General features: G+C 38.8%; 1 long non-coding RNA gene across 1 annotated transcript; it reads left to right on the forward strand.

The window, feature by feature from the left end:
• Positions 1-1,150: 1,150 nt before the first annotated feature.
• Positions 1,151-5,708, forward strand: LOC119892520. Its single transcript, XR_005442560.1, has 3 exons — positions 1,151-1,627; positions 2,101-2,596; positions 3,146-5,708. It is a non-coding gene; the product is annotated as an uncharacterized LOC119892520 (long non-coding RNA).
• Positions 5,709-7,752: the final 2,044 nt, after the last annotated feature.

A 7,752-nucleotide genomic window follows, 5' to 3' on the forward strand; every position in this document is an offset into this window, starting at 1 on the left:
TAATGTATGTCGGTTGGTATCTTGTGGCCATATCGCTACCACCTTACACTCGAGGTATGTTAACCTGAAACTGTACAACAACGCTTAATAATAAAATTCACTTAAAAATAACTATGAAGTTGTAGGCCTACCACACAAGTTTTAAAATGCTTCAACGTTTTTTAATATATAAATTATATATTATGTGGTTGCAAATTGTTCGCCAAAAATAGGTGGATGCAAATCTCGGCAGGTAGGCTAGCCTTCAACATCTGTTCTGCCAAATAGGCTAATGAATCCACCTCTGAAAGTCCTTTTCAGTGGACTGTTTGATCTCTTCAATGTGCTGTGCAAAATCTGTTTTTCTCTATTTTTTTCCCTATATATAATATAAAAACAATTTGCTTAATACACTAAAACCATTTTTTGAACCAACCAGGATGTAAATAAACATTTAAACATGGGGGTCAATGGAGATTGACTCCCTTCTGCAGCCAGCCTCAAGTGGCCACGCGATGAATTGCAGTTTTTGTTACTTCCTGGTGGCTTCACCAGCGAGACCGAAAGGTTGCCGCTTGGGTTGTCACGTGTGTAAATTGTCACACTGTTCTTAACTCTAACACTAGAGCTCTATCTCAAAAATTAAATAGCCAATTTGTGTGAGTTTGTGTTCTATGGTTAACTTCCTGTTCACATGTGGTCATGGTTACTCTAAAGCTTGATTTATACTCCTGCCTAGGGGATATGTGCGTAGCTACGCAGTAGGCCACGCACATAGCCATGCATTTATACTTGTGCGTCGGTGTGTCTGTCATTGTGCAATTACACCCCCAACATACCCATACAATATGAACAGTCAGAAAAATAATTCATTCAAGCATTAGACCACTTTAAGACTCGTTTGTAAGAATTACTGGTATTAACGTAAACCAGCATCTTAAATTCATCATCATGGCACAGCTGTTATTGTGTGTTCTTGTGCTGTTAAAAGAGAAATAATAGTGTTTATGCTTGTGCATGTTGAGAAATCAGTTAATTATAAAGTTATTAAAAATCATAAACCTTCAGTTATGTTACATTGTGTCTCTTAAAGTAAAATGATCGCAGAATACTGTGGTGTTTATTGGTTCGATGTGGTTGCTGAGCTGGTGGTGCCTGCAGGCAGTCCTCGGTTGCCCAGGAAACACAGATGGTGGATGAAGGGCGCGCATACAAAAGACCATAAACCTGTGGCAGCAGCTGGAGACCGAGCCAATGATTAATTCAGGTCTGTGCAGTCGTGCTTAGTCAAAGACGTCGCTGTTCTCTTCAATACCTCCCATCCATTTTCTTTGTCCCGGGGCTTCCGTCTTCACTTTATCCCGTTTTCCCCGGACCGGACTCCCGTCAGTGCGCAGCTGTTGTTGGCACTCCCACATCTGCTTGTCTCAGCTCGGCAGCCATGTAGACGACGCTCAGCTGCGGCTCATAGTGCTTTTTACTGCAGGCATAATCACTACACATACACGGCGTGTATTTGCAGGTTCGGCAGCTTGCCCTCAACATGATGATGATGATGATGAAGAAGAAGAAGAAGAAGAAGAAGAAGTGATTTGTTCGTTTCCTTTGATGCTGCGGGACAGGTGCATGTGGAACCTGGAAGTCACTGGTAGGAAAAGACCTTAGCCTATAGTTCCTATTTTCGCTTCTTTTTTTTTGTGGGGCCTAGTCTGTAGTGGATGTCTTTCCTTAATCCTTGCAGGGTGGGTATGAATACTTATTTATAGAAAAGCTGTTTCAGGTGGATACATGCCAGATTAGAATGAATAGGCTATGTATTTAATCTTGGTCCTAGGATATACAGTATATGCTATAGCCTAATGGTTTTTCATCTCCATGAAGACAGTATCTATGATCTGCAGCCACAAGATCAGATTTTTTTGCCCTGCACTGAAATGTCTATTTAACTCAAACCTTTGTTGTGGCATATTACTTTAGTTTGTAGGTAAATATAAAACTAAGTGGACCATTAACTTCAAATTTATTCAGATAGTGAATCATCTACTGTAAAATCAACTATAGATATTATGATCAGCTCTACAATGGTCCACACCCTTATTCAGTGTGCTTTTTTTTTTGTAGGTAACCTTGTGGTCAATGTTCATCTTCAGAGGTGCTGACATGCCACCAGTCAGGACACTGGGAGGATCCACATGGGATCCAACAGCAGGACAGGTTATGTGTACAGCCTGGATTATCTTTATTCAAACTCAAGAAGGAGGATAATTTTCACTGGGGCACAATATCAGATGGAGAGTTTAATAACATTACTTCTTCAAGTTATAGATAACATGACATCAATGAAGTCTTTTTTGAAATGGCTTACATATTTTAGCAGTTGATGTATTTCAGTATCATATGTGTCTCCATAAAAAACAGTAACACCCCTCCCTGGGGTATCGACAGTTGGGTTGCATCCCACTTTTCTGCTGCTTTGTGTTGTGTGTTTCTCTCCAGTTACACTGATGAAAGAGCAGATTGGGACTTGCACTGGACCTCACAAGCCCCATCGCCCCATTGCCCTCTACAGTGCTGCCTCACAGACTGGCGAAGGATCTGTCAGTAGATTTACACCATGGTGACTTTTATTTCCCTCATATTCACTTTACAGTCTACACTGTGACTGGTTATATAGGTCTAGATGAATATAAATTGCAGAGCCGATTTTTCTATCTTGCCCATATACAGGATGTTACCCTGTGTGTGTATATGTGTGTGTTAAGCCTCTTTGCTGGCTGAGAGTGCAGATAAATGAGGAACAGATAGAACATGGGAGATTAGTTATGTTAAATTGCTGTCGTATTTTCTGCTATATGCTACTATCCTTTCCAGGACTGTGGTTAAGAAGGGAGATAAACCAACCTGAAAGTGAAGACCATGACCAAACCAGATTAGCACAATCAGCTTTTCAGATTCATTATTCAACATTATGTAGGGTTATCCTGGGCAAAATCATGTTTGCATGTTTGTTAGACATTGACAAAAATATGTCTTTAAAGGCATGTCATGTAAAAGAGGCCAACGGGAACGTGTTCATGGTGTTAGGAAGCAGAAGTCATTCACTTCTGTATTTCTTCCTTTTCATCTCCTTTTGGCTGTAACAGCTGTCATGTCATTTCTCCTGCAGTGGTTGATGCCATTTCTGCTGCGTTTACCTTCGAGAAGATCCGTGTCCACCTGTTCCCCCACTGAGAGACGACTTCTGCTGCTTTCGTGTATCAGTGTAATGGCGTTTGAAGAGTTGAAAATTGCCACCTCTGCTTTGCAGTCAGTGTCAACATGATCAGATTTAGCAAGAATATATTTGCTGCAGTGTTCTTTCCTGTCTCTCTCAAATGTGCATATTTTCCTGGCTGTGAATAATACTAATAGCTTCATCCACCCCCACTTTCATTTTTTTTGGCTGATCAAAAACACTGACACTGCAGCGATCCAACACCTCTCACACCTTTTTATTTCAGCTGCTGTGTGCAGTGGCCTCTTCTCTCTGTTACCTTGGTTACTCTGTCTAACACTTTGGGCACTTCTCCCTGTATACGACACTTTAAATTCACCAGAACTGTGTTTTAACGCTGCTCTTCTGTGTGTTAACTTTTCACTAAAGCTTGCATGTATCTATGCCAGATCCAGAAATGGGAAAGCACTGATATTTTAAGAAAAAATCTGCTTTAGAGTGTGAGAATGACTTGTTTTCTCACATTCTGACAATGTGTAATTCATACAGTATGCTCTTTGTCTTGATACCAGCTATTTTTAACATACAGTAGTACTTTTACTGTAATGTGTGGGGCGTGTGTGTCTACGTGAGTGCATGTGTTTTTGTGCATGTGCTCTGTTTGTGTGTGTGTTTCCTTCTGTTTGTGTGCATGTGTATCATGTCTGTCTGACAAAACAGACATTTGTTATGATCCTGAAGCTACTAGCCGCTTTTCCGTGATTTTCTCTCTTAAAAGGCCTGAAGCTCTTTTTTTAGCCACTGAATGTACCAGAGAAGGGATAAAAAAATATTTACAAGTGATTCTTAGCATTTGTTTTCGACCTCGTTGCAGTACCAGTTAGGTGGGGATTCTTGTGTTAGATAATCACAAGAATGTCACTGGAAATGAATGGTGTGTAGTTTTCTAAATGATGCCTGCTGGCATTAATTAAACTGTAATGATGCCTACAGCCCCATCATCTGATACTTAAGCAAATTACAGCAAATGCTAATAATTATGTGCAAATAGCTTTTTACCCAGGTCTGGATTGTACTAACACTATCTCACTAATATCTAACAATACTAATGTCTGCTAACAGTCGGATGATTACTAACCTGTGAAGTGAATGCTGTTGGCTGGCCTTGTTCTTTTTAACCAACTGACTAACCCTCTGCTTTATGCCCGCAGTCTGATGCACACACTCTTCTCTCATGATCCTGAAATCCTTCTTCAAAAAATGACAAAGTCGGATTGATTATTAGAGAAGAAAATCAAGGGAAACTGTTGAAGTGAGCAAGTAAAGAAGGGTTTCAGAACTTGGGATAGGAAATGTTATTAACCACTAGACAAAAAGGCGAGCAGAAACAGCTGCTGATACTGGGTTGACCACATACTTACAATCCTTACAAAACCGATTATGATCTGATTCCAAATGATATAACCATACCTCACAGGCTAAATTCCCATCTTCAGAGACCATCTTTTGTCTCTGCCTGCGTACTGTGTGGTCAATCTTCACAGGTGAGTGCCTGGCTTGTTCTCACCACAGGTGCAGGGAGACACAAGCCGAGCAAACATCAACTCCGCTACTAACTTATTACGGGGATGATACTAACAGTGGTAAGGCCGTAAAGGTCCACCTGTTTCTCTTACTAACACCTGTTCTTTCAATCCTGATGTCTGAAAGTAAATTATTCTGTGTCTAATCTTGAATAAATCAAAGCAAGACTTGTGGTACTAGTGATGTTTACTCAAATTTTACTTTTACTTTACTTACTACTGACATTATATGAAAGCTTTTACCCTAAACATCTTCTAGTGCCATGAGTATTTGCTTTTTAACAAGGGGCAGTTGTACTAAAATCCTTTTAACAAGCAAGCTAGACAGATTTGTTCTCTCAACAAGCTACTAACATCTTCTAAAATTAAATTAACAGAGACAAAGAGCTTTTATTAGCTCTCTGCAAACTAACAAACTAACCTACTAATAAACTAATAATCTAACAAATCTACTAAAACCACTAACTTTGTGCTGAGTGACACAATTAGTGAAGCACCCTGATTTTTAGGCGTTGCATCACTCAGTGAATGTACTAACAATTACATTTTTAAGAGTTTCTGATTTGATTGAGTGCCTATCTGAGAGTGAGCACAGAAGAGCATGTATGTGTGTTTGTACAGAATGTACAAATGTAAGCAAACTGGATGAGTGACCGCGTGATTTCTTTCTCTCAAGCAATAATTTATCATACATGTATTATTATATTCATTAGAGCAGTTTTAACCAAATGTATCCACAACTGCTCTATCAGCACCAGGATACCTATAAAACACAGACAGTTGAACCTCTCAAACAATACACTGTTTGGAAGTATTATGCATGTAAAGGAAAATAAACTTAATGAACACAAATATTTTTGTACTTTATTGCTATTCTATCAGTTGTCTTTACTACATACATTTGCAATAAACAATTTTCATCTAAAATAAAATGTATTTAAAATCGAATTGTCTGTTTTCTCATCTATTTACATGAAAAATTGCATCTAACAGATCCCATGCAGGCGAGCGAACACCAGCAAAAGGTACAGCAGAGCATGTTTTCTGCACCGAGCCAGGAAATTATGAGGTATTTTATTTCTATGGCGATATGGAGTGCCATTATCCTAAATAAATCTTTGCTCTCTTGATTGCTGAAACAGAAGCATGATTACTGTCTCAGCATGTTCAACACACACAGAGTCCTGCAGCATCCATTTTGTTTAAAAAAAACTATAAACTTGCATTTTAAAAATTGACTTAAGATTTATTTATGTCTTTTGGTAATACAGCTATATCACCACTTGTTACCTCTGAATTGCTACATATAAACTCTCTAAAACAACAATGTTGTCCTACATGTTACCACACACATTGATGGGGGGATTTCAAGATTTTCATGATTGCAGTCTTGCTGCAGGGGGCAGCAACTCATCAGGTTAGAGGATTTGATGTTTTTTTGGTGCAGTTTAAGTACATAACTAAGGTGTGAACCCGCCCTTAAGGATTGTATAAATTTGTAAAGTGATGCATATGAAAATGTTTACTCTCAGATGCAATAATTAACACCACATGGAAGTTGTTGCCCTCTGTAAACATAATATTTTTACACAACTGCTTTGCAGGTATGAAGTTCCAATAGACTGTATATTGGTGAACCAAACATTTACAAAAAGGTAAGTCAAAATGAAACACTTAACTACCACCTTCACTGAAATAGTATTCAGACAGAAGAAAAAAAGGCCGCAGTATAACTTATGTTTATAGTTAAACATTCATGAATGCATCATTGTGTTTATCAAAATACTCACCTTTTCATCTCACAAGCCACTTCTGAGGGGAAAAGGGTCCACTACATTTGGCACATTTTCCAAGGTTGACAACAATACTGATTATGAAGTTAAGCTCCACTATAAGCTCATTGGATGTTCTAATTATTTTTGCAGCTACTGGAGAAATTTTGCGATGGTGCGGTGATTAAATGATTTTAATGATTTATCTGCTATTTATTTGGATGATAAACTCTACATAGTTACTGTAATGTGGTTAAAACTACATATTCACATAATCTGATTAATTTTTAACCACACATGGACTGTTTACATCAAGAATTACAATAGGTGTTGTTGAACATAAAGGCGAAACACATTTAAATTCAGCATTTGTCTGGGCCCACCACTGTAGTGTATTACAGTGGTGGGCCCAGACATTATGTATATTTTCTTGTAAAATATCCACAGTAAATTCTTTAAGCGTCTCAACTTTAAGGGAGTGAATTAATTGTAAGCACATTTTAAACTTTTTCACCTTTAAAACAAAGTACCAACACCGAAAACATGCAATGATTTATAAATGTGTCATCTGGATTGAAGGAATGCCTTATTTCCTGTGGTATGTGTAAGATTTCTCTCTGACACATTGTATAGCAGATATGTGTAATGTTGTTATCAGGCTGCATATCCAATGCATGCTGTGGAAGTCAGACATTATCCCAGTGAGAGATGAAAACCAAATTTAGCTAATATTGGTGGTCTAAATCCAGTCATTATTACTTTACTACATTGCTACTTAGACTGCAGCAGTGTCCAATGGCATTAGATCCACCAAAGTAGAGACAGCCATGACCAATGTGACCAATTATTTTATATATATTTTTAATGTATCTATTTACAACAAATAATTAAGATTATTCTGGCTGTGTTAAACAAGTAAATCTCACAATGGTTTACGCGTGTGTGACAGAGAGAGAAAGACAGAGGGGTTGTGTTTCACTGAACAGCACACACACAAACACACACACTTCAGTGGACCTTCATTCCATCGTCCTCCCCCTTCATACTTGTGTCAGACAGAGGGAGGCTCTGCTCTGCCCCCCATTTGAGCCCGATCTGATCCAGATGACGGGGTTTTCCCAAGGTAGGAGCAACGAGGCCCGGGGTCTTCATGGGTCAGCTGTAATTCACCGCAGAGCTCAGGGAGCAGAGTCTTAACACACAC

Source organism: Micropterus salmoides, unplaced genomic scaffold (assembly GCF_014851395.1).
Source record: "Micropterus salmoides isolate LMB-PRFRI ecotype aquatic unplaced genomic scaffold, ASM1485139v1 Ms_hic_scaffold_7, whole genome shotgun sequence".
NCBI lineage: Eukaryota > Metazoa > Chordata > Actinopteri > Centrarchiformes > Centrarchidae > Micropterus > Micropterus salmoides.